This window comes from Eulemur rufifrons, chromosome 17 (assembly GCF_041146395.1).
Source record: "Eulemur rufifrons isolate Redbay chromosome 17, OSU_ERuf_1, whole genome shotgun sequence".
NCBI lineage: Eukaryota > Metazoa > Chordata > Mammalia > Primates > Lemuridae > Eulemur > Eulemur rufifrons.
The window spans coordinates 69751983-69766360 of record NC_090999.1 but is presented as its reverse complement, the minus strand read 5'-3'; the positions used below and the strand labels follow the sequence as shown (position 1 = coordinate 69766360).

Genomic DNA, 14378 nt, shown 5'->3' with positions numbered 1-14378 from the left:
TAGTAAATCAGTGTCCTATGTGGTAAAAGCAAAGAGATATTTCAAAATACATATTTCAGTGCTGAAAATGGATGCTCATTTCAGTGCTTTGAATAACTATGATAATAGCTAAATAAGAGCTGTAGACAGCTAGAGGAGAAAATAAACATCCACATGATAAAGTCTGAAATATTTGCACCCTGTGCATTTAGTTTAAGAAATTTTGAAAACATAAATGCAGAAAAATATTGTCTCCTACCAGAAATATTTAAGCAATAATTATTTTAAGAAATATATTACCTCTCTATTCTGTTCCAATCCCAATAGACTAAGCCACAGGGACAAATTAATGAAACAAAAATTTCTGAATGAAGAGACAAACATGTAACACATTAAAGTAATTCTGAAATTTTCCCTGTCACCACACCAAACATAGGACTAAATTCAAAAAGATTGACAACAATAGCTTTGGGCAGTGGCAGTATCGTAGCCAATGAGGTTTATCCGAGGCGTGATTATTGCTAATTGAATCAAAAAGATTGACAACACCAAATGTGGTAAGGATATGGACTGAATAGAATTCTCATGTATTGCAGTTGAGAATGCGATAGTGATAGTGCTACTATACTTTGCAGCAGTCATTGGAAGGTTTTTTTATTTTTTTTGACTATGTATTTTACACAGTGACTCCACAATTAATTACTCTGAAAAAATGTCCATAAAACACTTGCATGAGAATACTTACAGCAGCATTATTCATAAGAGCTAACAACGGCAAAAACAAACAAAATTTTCCATCAACCGGAGACTGGATGAATGAGGTATGGTGTAATCATACAGTGAAATACTATTCAGCAACATAAAAGAATGGACTGCTGGTGGTTGAACCTTGCTACCTCAAGACATAATTTAGTGAAAGAAGCTAAAGGAAAAGCAGTAAAACTTATTATTCTTAATAGAAGTTAGAAAGTTATTGCTGCTGGGAGGACCAACATGGGAAAAGGATCTTACCTATAAAGGGACAGTGTGGAAAATACTGGGGTGATACAAGTAGTTTTTGTTTTGCAGGGTAGTTACATGAGTCTATTTAATTAGAAAGCTCATCAAACTCGATTCAAGATCTGTTCATTTTATTGTTTGAAAAATATTCCTCAAATTATTAAAAATAACAATAATAAATAATAAGTTCTCCCTGTGTTTGCAAGATAAGGACATTATGTTATACCTTTCGGGACAGAGTGTGGGTCAGGATAGAAATCCCATTGATTCCTGCATCCATGTTTACATATTTTAGGACTTCAATAAGATGCCTAGTATGGGCTTTGTAGGTAGTTTATTTCAGATATAACAAGCTTTAAAAGGACAAGCATCCTGGAAATGTAATTAAACTATTCCCTTGAGGTGAATTGACAGACAGATTGAATTTTCCTTGAAAGCTCATGAAGAATATATTATTTAACTTACTATTGTTAGCTATTTTAAGAAGCATTGCTCTACTTTAGTGTTCAACAGTCTGTAAAGGTTTCAAGGATGAGAAATAATAATTTTATCAATCAAATTTAGTTTCTCAATATAATTTGGCTATATGCCAACATTTTATTATTCAGGTACAGTTTACCTACAAAGTTTTTAGGTATATCTTTGTAATCTATTAGAAAGAAAGCCATGGTGCTTATGAACAGAAGGAAAAAGAACTCAGCAACCTTCATTCTTTGTATGGGATTGCTCTTTCCTGCTTCATTTACCACACAATTTTATCAGCAGACAAATATTTTGAACTTCATGTAGCATGTAATAATCTGATGTAAATAAATAAGATGAGTCATATGGATAATAGAATTTGGAGGAAGATTTAAAAACTGAAATTCAGTAAATTTAGGTGAATTAGTGGTTTCTAAAAAAGATACATTGTATACTGATGATTATAAAAATTATTAAATATATCAAATGAGCCAATTGATCGCTAATTCTAAAACTGATGACAATGTTAGTATAAAAAGTTTTCAGATCCCTTGGGCTGATGGATCTCAACTCTGGCTGAATTTTAAAGATACCTGGAAAGCTTTTGGAATCTATGGATACATGAGTCTCATTTCAAAACAATTGCTAGGAGTGGGTAAATCATAGATAATTTTTAAAATTCCTCAGGTGATTCTAATATGCAACCAGGTTGTAGAATCTCTGGTAGGTTTGAAAATCTTTGAAGCATCAATTCTAACCCCTAAGATAGGATAATTAGTACTAAGATAAGGTTTGGGTACTTCAGTAGTTAGGACAAAAATTTCTCATTAACACTTAACAACTCTGGGGTGCATTTTCCTCATACACAAATGAAGATTCAGATTTATTGATAATTGGGTTTCTCTCCAGCTCTAAACTTTCTTTATTAAATCTTCTTTCTCTGTGATCTCCCAAGACAGGTGAATAATATAGCTTCTTTTCTTTGTTTGCAAAAATATCATCTGTTCTTAGGAAGACAGTATAAGAAAACCAAAATTATTCTGAATACTGTCCTTTTACACAGAGGGTCTAATTTCAATTTTTGTCTTAATAAACTCCAGAAGTAAATAAAAATGTCAAAATATATTGAATGTGGTGTCAATCATTGCTATTTTCTAAACTTACTATTAATCTGTACTTAAGATACTTCCATCTTAAATCTGGGAATCCTCCTCATTTTTGTCTGGAGTCAGTAACCGCACTAAAGAGTGAAATGGCAAAGTTATGTTCCTATATACAAAAGCATTACTTCTAAGTTTCCTGCTACTACATCATTGATGGTGAGCAGGGGTCTTGAAAGGCAGGAACCAAACAATATCATATGCAGGACGCTTGATCTCATGTCTGGGGGACAGTTCTAGGGGCACTGCTGCAAAACTAGTCCTTCTGTAAATTTCAACTGCAAAGTTCCCCTCGTGGCAAAGACAATATCCTGAGATGACAATTACATATACATTTTTTTCTTTACTTAAGCTATTGATAAAAATATCAACAGATGAGCCTAGGGCATGGAACACAAAAGGGAAAGTGTAAACTCGCCATGGTTCAGGGCAGCATTAGCAGCAATACGGGCATTCAAAATGGTCAAGCATTGTACAGTTTGAAAGCTAACAAGAAACAGCAGATCACAATAAAAATAAAATAAGACGTGTCAAAGTGAAATATCAGAGGTATCAACTGTGAAACAGCACTTAAGGAAATCGGACATTTCCTACTTAATAACCTAGTATCTGCCTAGCTATATAAAAAGGTGAGATTTCTTTTTGTCTTGGTCATCTCTAGAGCAAATTGCCTGTGATGTGCATCACAGTTTGGTTTAATTGTTCTTTAACAATAAAATTGTTTTATTATATTCTACATTTTGTGGAGAGGATTTACTGGATTGGCGGAAGATTTTATATTTAACTATTTCTCCAAAATCTACACCCATCAAATCTGCATAATAACTCTAAAGAAAGCCAAGGCCAAGAAATAGCTTCAGCAAGAAAGAAAAAGCATTATCAGGGCTGGGAGCAGTGGCTCATACCTGTAATCCCAGCACTCTGGGAGGCTGAGATGAGAGAATCGCTTCAGGTCAGGAGTTCCAGACCAGCCTGAGCATGAGCGAGACACTGTCTTTATAAAAAATAGAAAAATTATCCAAGCGTGGAGGCTGAGGCAGGAGGATGGGACCGCTTAAGCTCAGGAGTTTGAGCTTTCAGTGAGCTTTGATGATGTCACTGCACTCTAGCCAGGGTGATAGGGTGATACTCTGTCTAAAAAAAAAAAAAATGCTTTATCAAAGGTAGCATAATGTGGTTGCAGCAGCTAATAGACTGACCTATAGGAGTATGAACTGTGTCTTTGGGGACTCTCCAAAATAAAAGGAAGCCCTTTGGGTTGGGCTAGTTTCTGATTATACAAGTCAAGAGTTTCAAGTAATTATAATGTACTTTACGTTATAATAAAAGACATCCAAAGCTGATGCACATTAATTGGAGATGTAGTAATAATTTCCTGAATCTAAACTTCGGTAGATCTCTTCTGTGGTTCTTTAAAATTTAAGAAATCTCTCTCACCCTAGTTACAACTTATTCCTACATAGTACACTAAATAACTTTGGAAAGTGCAATAAATCTTTCAGACCACCTGCATTAAATAGTAGTCTAGCAATCAGGATAATTTATTACCAGAGTAAATTTGATTTTGACAGATTTTCATTGTCCATAGCTATTCTCTAATCTAATAATAGGCACCATTAAAATGACAAAATGACATTTGCTTTCTATCGCTTGATAATCAGTACATCGAGACACTCAATAAATGTGAATATGACTGTCTGTTTTTCTTTCCTCATTTTTTTTCCTTTTACGAAATAAATATACTATTTGTGAAAGTGCAAGAAAATGCCATTGGTGGAAAAGATTACTGGAATATTCTTATCAGTTATATAATGTACTAGTATTTTCAGAAGTTAATTTCTGGTACAAAGAGATAAGATAGTTGAGTAAGCACGAGCTGAGAATGGAAAGCATACATTTAAGCAAGAATAGCAGGAAAAAAAACTGCTGTCAATTTTAAGGTAGGGAAAGAGGCAGACTTACCATGAATCAAAGCTGGTGAGTATATATTATTGCTTCTTTTGTTGTTGTTGTTCATCTTTACAGATCTTGCATAGATCTGTAAAACTCCATCCCGTTCTTTCCAGATTCATTGATAGTCCAAATACAAATTATCATAAAATAATCTCATTATTTGCACTCATACACAAACAATAATAATATAATCCTGCTATTTGTAGATTCTGAGATACAAAGGAGTATCTGGTTTCCTGCAGTTTAGCAATCCAGACAGCAAATTAAATATAATTATTGGCACTTTCAGGTAGGCCTTGGTAGACAAATGATTGTGGTTTTAGTTTGTTTTATTATGATTGAATTCTAAATGCAACCAAAGTGAAATAATCCAAATTATAAAACTGGGTAAACTGTGTGCATTAAATGATTTCCCTTGTTGTTTTATGGAAGATAATACATTTCCAGATGCAGTGAAACAAACCAGAGGCTGTCAGTCTGAAAATGTCAACTTACTAGTAAATTTAAAATTAACTAAAAAATTCATGGTTTCTCTAAAAAAAAAAAAAAATGATCCTCTGATAACCTGACCAAAGTTGAACGTCTGGCTGGTATAGTTCCTTCTTGCTAAAGAATTATAGTTGCAATGTTAAATTTTTCTCACATATATCACTAGATGGCATTCAATATTCTAAAAGTTGCTCAGCAAAAGGGTTATGAAAGATGGCTCTTTGATCTATTTTTCACAAAGATAATTTGACATTATTAACTAGTGCAGTCTGATTATCCTACATACCCAGAGAGATAAAGCTAATGAGAATACCCTCTTGCTTTCAAAATAGCAACACAAATACACCATTCTTTGCATATTTATGCTAATTGCCAGCAAAGTAATCCTTTTCAAGGAAATGTATATTTACAAAGTACTGAACATAGGATGCTTTTCTTCAATCAAATATTTAATTATTCTATAGAAGGCATATGGAGCCATTTTCTTTTTAAGATATCTCACTTGTTCTAAGATTTCATTTTACATTTGACTGCAATGTCCCAACTTTTTGAAATAAAAGCCCTATGTTAAACTTATGTCAAGAGTGTCCTTTAAAATTGCATTCATGTCCTCCAGATTACAATAAGGAATTTATTTATCTTAATGCATAAAGAATATATTGCATTGGCAAATAATACTCCATGCAGTTTCCAGAGGCATAACTTAATGACTTCAAAGTGTCCAACTCATAAAAATTTTTATGAATCAATTTAAAAATCTGTCATTAATATATCTCATGGTCTGGCCTAATTATCCACCTGTCACCAAATAAAATAAAAGCTTTTTTCCCATTATTTACCTCCTAATTTCTTTCTTTTTTCCATAATTCTCACTCTTCTCACTATTAGCCAGAACAACAAAACATTCCCTTCTTGATGAAGATTTCTGGGCTACATATCACCTATAAGGAATCTAAATTTGTACTGTTAAATTATCATAAGATGCGTCATTGCTAGCAATAAGAGTTGGATATGAAAGGAAGAGATGATTACACTGGCAGATTTAAGATTATGGAAAGGAGGCTGAACAGAATGTCAGGTCAGATATCACGATCTAGGTCGGACTAGAGTGTGAGTGTAGATTTCTGGAAAACAAAGAAACAGATTCCCGTATAAACTCTATGGACTACTGGTGAGTTTACTGATCCATATTGAGTCTGTCAATATTGTATTGTCCCTGAATTGAAAGAAAACTAGAGATTAGATAATGCAAAAATGTTATTTTTCATAGACTATTTAGATTAGACAGGTAAATGTATTTCCCACAGAAATACACATAACTAGTGGATAAGTCTGATCTAAATATCAAATACTTTGACTTCTTACATGATTATTTTTCAGTAAGCCATGTATGGAAAACAATATAGTTCCATATACTATAGGCATAATTTCTAATATGTCTTCCCAAAGATGTTCTGTCCCAATCTTTAAAGCCTGAATATGATGAGTTATGACTCCAGTGATTATGTTATTTTTGTATGGCACAGTTGACTTTAACATAGAGCAATTATTCAGGTGTACCAGATCTAATCACATGAGCCATTAATAGCAGGGGACTCTCTCCTGCTGTTAACAGAAGGGGATGTCAGAGAAAGTTGAAGGATGAGAAGAATTTGTCCCACTGTTGCCAGTTTGAAGATGAAGGGGGCTATGTAAGAGGACCAAAGAAGAGCTTCTAGGAATTGAATGCAATCCCCAGCTGACATCAAGCTAGAAAACACGGACCTCAGTTCCACAACAATGAGGAACTGAATTTTGCCAAAAAATATGAGTGGACTTAGAAGCAGAGCCTGTAATAAGAGTTCCATTTGGACTACATTTTGACTTTGTCCTTGAGAGACCCTAAGCAGAGAGCTCAGCCAAGCCCACCTGGACGTTAGGCCTATAGAACTTTAAGCAGTGAAGTTTATTATAATTCACTACTCAGCAATAAGAAACTAATAGACATATGTCATTTATCAATTGAACAAAATTTTAAAACATGCTAAGCTATTGGTGAAATTTTCATTAAAATCACTTTTACAAAGTATAAAATCCATGACATATTTGTAAGAGGCAGAATAGCAACACATATCAAAAGCCCTAAAATTATTCATTTGGTTTGGGAAATTAGTCCCCATTCTAGGAGTTTGTCCTAAGGAAATAGTCACAGATATGGGGAAAGATATGTGAACAAAGATGTTGATGTCAGCACTGAGTAGAGCTCTATCTGTGGTCAGCAGAACAACACTCCTTTCTCTCGGAAGCCATTCCCCACCACAGCCCCCTTCCTCGTGGCTTTGATAGCATCTTCTCTGTTAGCAAGATGCCAATCCCTGGACTATGTGTGTCTACTCACCCAAGCTGGCCAATAAAGTTTTCTTTCCAAAACTATAAGAGCAACTCAGTTTGTTTATTTGTGAAAGAAACTAAGAAAATATGTCTTGGAGAATATCAAATAACCATCTTCTCCTGTGTGGTGGAAACTAGTCTGCATTCACTAAGAAAAATGTTGAAAAAGGAGGGAAACCAAAATGACAGAAGAGAGAACAAGAGACTGACCTTGGAAGACTTGAAATCTGGTTCCAGTTATTCATGAGACCTTGCCATGCCTTTACTTTTATTTATGCTTTTGTGGTTCAAGTCACCCTTCAATTATATGAGATAAACTAGTATTTTTCAAGTAAAATGTTCGTTCTACTTTTTGTCCAAGTTAATTTGAATTAGATGCCTGTTGCTCAAAAATAGGACTTCTGTTAAATTTATTGCTTTGTACATAATAAGAACAAAGATGAAATTCCTGTATTAGCACATTAAGAAAAGTATGGCACATGAATAGAATGAAATTTTATGCTGCCCCGAAAAATCACATTTAAAAATAACAGCCTAGGAAACTGCTTATATTATAATATTACAAGAAAATGGAGAATATAAACAGTATGATCATTGGTAAATACTAACATGATAAGACCTGTAAAAATATAGAAAGGAGCACACTAACATATTAATAGTTGCTGACACCAGATAATGGGACTATGTATGCTCAGTTTTTTGTTATTCTTTACTCATTTTTCTTGTGCAACAATGAACATGTATTACTTTTATAATAAGAAATACAATTCACTTTATTTAAAATGCTCTTCTGATTAAAAAGCAATTTAAGCTTTACAAAAGAAGCAAATAATTCACTTGTTCTTAGTAAAATTAACAGTCAAAAGGGAACATTGGATTATATTCTCATACTGCTTTCAGAGAAAATGTTCACAAATCTCTCTAGATTTATTTTTCTTAAAAAGTGTCAGATTGTATTTAATAAAAAGAGCAAATGTAGAATATTTACATCAAGCCAATTTTTATGAAGTAAAGTTTCTCTTTTGTGCCTGTGCAGCATTTGTATTATACCCAAGATGGCCCTCAGGTTTAAGCAGAAAAATTCTTTTATTATTTTAAAAAACTACAACTATCATGAATTTGCAATCTTTACAACTGTATGTTGTCATCCTTTGTTCTAGCATATGCAACTCCTTTCAGTTCAATGTGATAAGCACCTCAGAAAGAGCTCTCCTTTCTCTGGATAAAAAGCAGTGGAGCCATTTCACTGTAAACTAGTGATATTTATAGAGTTAAACTGCAGCATTTATTTAGCTCCTATATGCCAACGAATATATCATGAAAACAGGCAGATACTTGAGAAATTCATAACATTTTAAAATAGTTATTTTCCTACCATTTGCAGAGTTCCCAGAAGTAGATACCAAGCATTATGCTAAGTGCTTTACAGAATAACTCTGAATAAGTATTATTGTCATTTTAGAGATTAGGTACTTGAGTCGGAAATATTACAGAGCTTTTCCAGGCTGATGAACAAATAGAATCAGCTTTTGGTCTGTTGGGCTTCAAATCTTGTGCATTTAGTGCTGATGCCTTCATGAAGTCTATTTTACACATACACTTTCTCTCTCTCACCTGGCCTACAGCTTTAACTGTGTAATATGTCCCACTCTACTTCAAGTGCTAATCTGCATTACCTACAATTTTGCAATAGCTATTGATTGGAAACAAGAGATAGAGAGACTTGAAAGGAAATACAACTTTGAATTGAGGATAGCTGTGTTATGAAATAGTAAATAACTTTGCCAAATACTGTTTTTTGAATATTATACCAAAGGAACAGACAACAAAATTAAATACAGACAAATCAAACTTCATGAAAATTAAAACTAAAAATTATTGTGCATCGAAGTACACTATCAACAAAATAAAATAAGAACCCATAGAATGGGAGAACGTATTCGCAAAACACACATCTAATAAGGGGTTCATATAAAAATATGTAAAGTAATCCTAAAATTCAACAATGAAGAAGCATTTCAAATATGGACAAGGAACTGAATAGTCATTTGTCCAAAGAGGATATACAAATGGTCAATAAGCACATGAAAAGATGCTCAACTTCACTAATTATTAGGGAAATGTAAACTAAAATCACAGTGAGATACCATTTCATATTCATTAAATGACTATTATTTGAAAAAAACCCAGAAAACAACAAGTGTTGGCATGGATGTGGATAAATTGCAATGTTGTGTATATTTTACCATAATCAAAAAGGAGTGTAGCTCTTCTACAGGATTTATCTTCTTTATATCAAAGAGAATCTCCATAGCTCAAACAGTAACATTAATTAAGTACATGTAAAAAGCTATTTCATTAAGTGCTTGTGGGTTAATCCTGAACAACTCTATGAGAAATGTGCTATTCTCATCCTCTATTACAATTGAGGAAATTGAAAAAAACAGAAAGAAAAACTCACTTTCTCAAGTTCACACTACAAATAATTGACAGAGCCAGGATTTAAGCTTGAGCATTATCATTACTTTCTGATACATTACATTATATTGTCCCATCCTCAAACTTAAGTGATGTTCACATAGCCTTGGAAGTATCCACAGGATCAAAATATATTCTTCCCACATCCTTCACTTCATTTCCTATCTTCTCTATACATTACCATTAAACATCAACTTTATGACCCCCGCATATTTTCTAGATTTTGGTGATTGCTTCACTTTTCCTAATGGTGACTACCCTAAATAATCCTACCTACTTTTAAGAGGGACTAACTTTTATTGACGTGAAAGTGAAGAAACAGAAAAGACAGAACAATTATTATCAGGTCCTTGTGGAACATATATAAGAAAAAAGACTAATAAACATTCTTTCATTCTCTTATTTTACTAATATTTATTGTGCACTGTGTGTCATGAACTGTTTTGGAAGCTGAAGAATCATCAGTGTAGAAAATAGGCAAAACATTTACATAGTAGTAGCTTGCATTCTAATGGGAGGGTCCAAATAACAAAAGTAATCCAAATAACACCTATCTACAAAAATACATACATAGCATATACCTGCATATGTAAAAATATATATGTGTATGAATATGAGTGTATGTTAGAAGGAAATAAATGCTATAGAACAAAAAATTAAGGTAAAGGGGATTAACAATGCTAATAATGACAGTGTTGGAAAACAAATGAATCCTCTGAGGAGATCTCATTAAGATGAAATTTCAATGAAAAATTGCACTAATGCAGTATTATAAATGGAAAAGTTATTATGAAGCATAGCAGTTTTCCTTACTCAAATATATACGTAAGATTTGCAGAAGCAAAATGAAGAAAGGAGGGCACTCTAGGTAGGATGTATAGATTCAGAGAAGTACAAGATTTATTTTAAGAAAAGACTGAGCAATCTGGTTCTCTAAGACCAAGCAATTTACTAGGAAGTCTGGGAGAATGCAACCAGATTTTGGATTATCTCAAAAAAAGGTTCAAGTTAGTTTAAATTTGAAGGGGAGAATAGGATGTCATTTCTCACATGTATTCTTGTTTTTGTATGTCTTCTGTTTTTGTTTTCTTTTTTTTCTGTTTGTTTTATTTAAATCCCTAATATATTTCTATGAAGGAAGGATTTCATGATCAAATAATCAATTTTTGAAATGTTGACTACTATGTTTATATACTTAATCCATAATAATTGTGTATTTAAACATAAAATAAAAACATATTTAAGCTAATGTATGAGCATTTACTCTAGACAGGTACTAACCTAATGGTTAGCCTTCATTAATTATTTAATTTGTAAAAATAGTTCTAAGAAATGAGTAACTGATTATTATATACATTTTATAAATGTTGGGACCAAAGCACAGATAAAAATAATTTCTTCTAATTTATAGACATGAGAAGTAATAGATACAGGATTTATAGTCACATTTTTCTGTGATTCAGACTGAATTATTAATGTTTATTCAGTACTACTCTCTTGTGAAGATTTTTTTTTTAATTTCACCATATTATAGGGGTAAAAATGTTTAGGTTACATATATTGCCTTTGCCCTACCCAAGTCAGAGCTTCAAGCATGTCCATCCCCCAGACAGTGCGCACCGTACCCATTAGGTGTGTCTATACCCATCCCCTCCTCCCCCCTCCCATCTGCCGGACATCTGATGAATCTTATTACTATGTGTGCACTTGAATGTTGATCTGTTAATACCAATTTGATGGTGAGTACATGTGGTGCTTGTTTTTCCATTCTTGGGATACGTCACTTGGTAGAATGGGTTCCAGCTCTATCCAGGATAATACAAGAGGGGCTATATCACCATTGTTTTTTGTGACTGAGTAGAACTCCATGGTCTACATATACCACATTTTATTAATCCACTCATGTATTGATGGGCACTTGGGTCATTTCCACATCTTTGCAGTCATGAATTGTGCTGCTATAAACATTCAAGTGCAGATGTCTTTTTTATAGAATGTCTTTTGTTCTTTTGGATAGATGCCCAATAATGGGATTGCTGGATCAAATGGTAGTTCTGCTTGTAGCTCTTTGAGGTATCTCCATATTACTTTCCACAGAGATTGTACTAGTTTATAGTCCCAAAGCAGTGTATGAGTGTTCTTATCTCTCCACATCCACGCCAACATTTATTGCTTTGGGACTTTTTGATAAAGGCCATTCTCACTGGAGATAAGTGATAGATATCTCATTGTGGTTTTGATTTGCATTTCCCTGATGATTAGAGATGTTGAGCACTTTTTCATATGTTTGTTAGCCATTAGTCTATCTTCTTTTGAAAAGTTTCTGTTCATGTCATTTGCCCACTTTTTGATGGGGTTGTTTGATTTTTTCTTGCTGATTTTTCTGAGTTCTATATAGATTCTAGTTATCAGCCCTGTATCGGATGTGTAACATGAGAATATTTTCTCCCATTCTGTAGGTTGGTTGTTTGCTCTCGTGATAGTTTCCTTGGCTGTGCAGATTTGTATGTCTATATTTATTGAGCATCTACTCTCTACTAGGTGTTGAGTAAAATGTTACATTATTGAAAATTTTTTGTGAGGTTGGGCATGTGACAAATATTCTTGCTACCCTAACTTTCTGAATACATAATTTACAACAGGCTATAACGATGTCAAGAAGAAGAAATAAATTATTGACAGGAAACAGAGAAAATGATCATTATTCAGAGATAATATGATTAAGAATGAAGAAATTCAAATGAAGCTATAATCTATTATCATTAATAAAGATAGAAAAACTGCTGAATGGAACAAAATACGAAATTCAGAAGTAGATCACATATTTACAATCACCTGATTTATGATAAAGGTGTCATTAAAATTCAGAAAGTAAAAATAGTCTTTCAGCAAATTATTTTGCACTGACTGGATATTCATATGGGAAAAGAATACTGGAACTTGTCAAGGTATTTTCAAAAATTGATTATAGATGGATTGCAGATCTAAATATGAAAATTAAGGCAATAAGTATAGGAGAAACACTGGAGAATATCTTCATTACCTTGAAATGATCAAAAACATGCCATGAGGGAAAAAAGATAAATGCTGCTATAGTAGTCTACATTATGATTTAGAACATCTGTTCATCAAAAGACGCCATTCAAGAAATGAAAAAATAAACCAGAGTGAAAGGAAGTATTTGTAATGCATATATTTGGAATATACAAGACAGCAGACTGGTCTCCACAAGGCAAAGAAAATTCCTGCAAATCAATAAGAGAAGAGCAAAGAAGTCAAGAGAAAAATGGACAAAAGAACCGATAATATATTTCACCAAAGAAGATAACAAATTGCAATTAAACCTATGAAAACAATATTTACCCTCAATATTCATCAAGAAAATGTGAAATAAAACCACAATAAAAACCAATAGATACCTACTAGAAAGTCTAAAATGAAAAAGACAAGTAATACCTAGTGTGGGACAGCTAGAACCATTGTATATTGCTCACAGGATTATAAATCATATAAACATTTAGGAAAACTGTTTGGTGGTATCTGCTAAAAGTAAGTATGTTAGTATATGAAACATCTATTCCACTTAATCACACATAAATATGTTCATCTTTACTGAAAGGTATATGCAGTAATTCTCATAGCAGCATCATTCCCAGGGAATGCAAACTAAAAATAACCTAAATTTCATCACAATAGTTTGGATAAATGAGTGGTGATATAGTCACACAACCGAATACTCTTCAGTAATGAAAATAAACACCTACAAATACACGTAGAAAACATATCAACAAATAAAATAAGCCACACACAAAAAGTATTTTCTGCATCATTATTTTTATGTAATCTTGAACAATAAGCTAAATTAATAAATGGTGTTAGAATTCAGGGCAGTGGTTGCCCTAGGAAAGGCAAGCCAGGCGGTAATGGAAATATGGCAGGAGAGGAGTTCTCATGTGTGGTAATGCACTGTTTCTGGATCTGGATCTTGGTTACATGGGTATGTTGACTCTGTGAATACTCAGAAAACTATCCAATTCTTTATTCTTTAACTCATCTCTGTGTATATGATATACCAATAGAAATATTCAGATTATGCAAAGTTCTTCAGCACAAAAGTGGCTTCAATGCTTAGCTTACCCATTAGGCTTTATTCTTATTTGATTATAGCCTGATAATTCCAATTATATTGCCCAGTTTATGATTCTATAAGAAGGAGGATTTTTACATCTTCTTTCCTATTTTTAGTTCTTGTTAATTTAAAGATTATTCTGGGCACCTAGAATGGCATGGCTGTAATTAAATGATTATAAGGAAACTGAGGGAATTCAGATATCTACCACAATGCAAGAAGCATCATAGATTAAATGAAATCTTTAGATTAGATTTTTCTAAGAAAATAGTAATATACCTTTATTTTGTTTTTATTTTAGAACATATTTTAGTTAGACCATTAAAAATGTACAATTGAACCACTAATTTGAGACTGAT

The 14378-nt window shown here is 33.0% G+C and overlaps 1 non-coding gene across 1 annotated transcript; it reads left to right on the top strand.

The window, feature by feature from the left end:
• Positions 1-443: 443 nt before the first annotated feature.
• Positions 444-581, top strand: LOC138398460 (U4 spliceosomal RNA). The gene has a single exon (XR_011235954.1). It is a non-coding gene; the product is annotated as a U4 spliceosomal RNA (small nuclear RNA).
• The last annotated feature ends 13797 nt before the right edge of the window (positions 582-14378 follow it).